We start from the raw sequence: 1108 nt of genomic DNA on the forward strand, positions 1-1108 counted from the left end.
CCATAATATCACCAACATTCAGGAAATGTATAATTTAGTCAAATTTTCTCATTTCATTTAATTACTATGTAAGAAAACAATTATCAAAAATCTTTCTCCTTCCCTCCCTTCGTCTCTCTCACACCTATCACTCTCTCTGTCACGTTCACTCTTTATCGCACACATATTTCTTCTCTGCTCAATCAGTAAAAACATTTCATTAAATAGTCGTAATTATCTACAATCATTTCTAGTATCCTTTTGGCATATATATATATACATACACACATACATACATGCATGCACGCACACACACATACATATGTGCATGAATACATACATGCATGCTTACATATATACGAAGAATACAGAACCATGTTTGTGACAGCGCTTATAAGAATCTGCAAATATTTGTTTGTACATACATCGTATATATATATATATATATATATAAGACTTTTAACCCACAGCTCTTGTTCCGAAATTTTCCGAAACTGCTGTTGCTATATTAACGCTGCGTCTCTGAAGATCTACACGAGGAAAATGAAATTCTGCAAAAGATTATGAAGTTCAAAAACTAAAATGCATTATTTACTTGACTAGTGGGGCCTCTTGAAAGAATTTCCTCTCATTTTTTTTCCAATTTATTATCTACATAACGTTGAAAACATTCCAAAATCTTTATCCCTGAGGTGAAGAAATTCTGTTCAATAAATATCCAAAGCTCTTTACAAATACTGTATCGTAACAGGTAAATTGCAATGAACTATTTAATTGGCCCATTGGAGCCCTCTTAGAGACCATTCTTGGAGGCTCGTATGTGAATCAAAACTAATGTTCTTCAATAATTTGTTCGGGTTCTTAGGTTTTCTTGTTTGTATTTGTTTCGTGAGAACTATCTATCCATTTATGTCTATCTATATGTCTATCCATTCACCTGACTATCTATCTATTTATCTATTTACCTACCTACCTACCTACCTACCTACCTACCTACCTACCAACCTATCTACCTACATATCTACTTACCTTATCCATTTATCTATCTAGCTAATATATATGTAAGTATGTATATGCATATGTATATATGTATATGTGTATATATATATATATATATATATATATATAT

Source organism: Octopus bimaculoides, chromosome 21 (assembly GCF_001194135.2).
Source record: "Octopus bimaculoides isolate UCB-OBI-ISO-001 chromosome 21, ASM119413v2, whole genome shotgun sequence".
Taxonomy (NCBI): domain Eukaryota; kingdom Metazoa; phylum Mollusca; class Cephalopoda; order Octopoda; family Octopodidae; genus Octopus; species Octopus bimaculoides.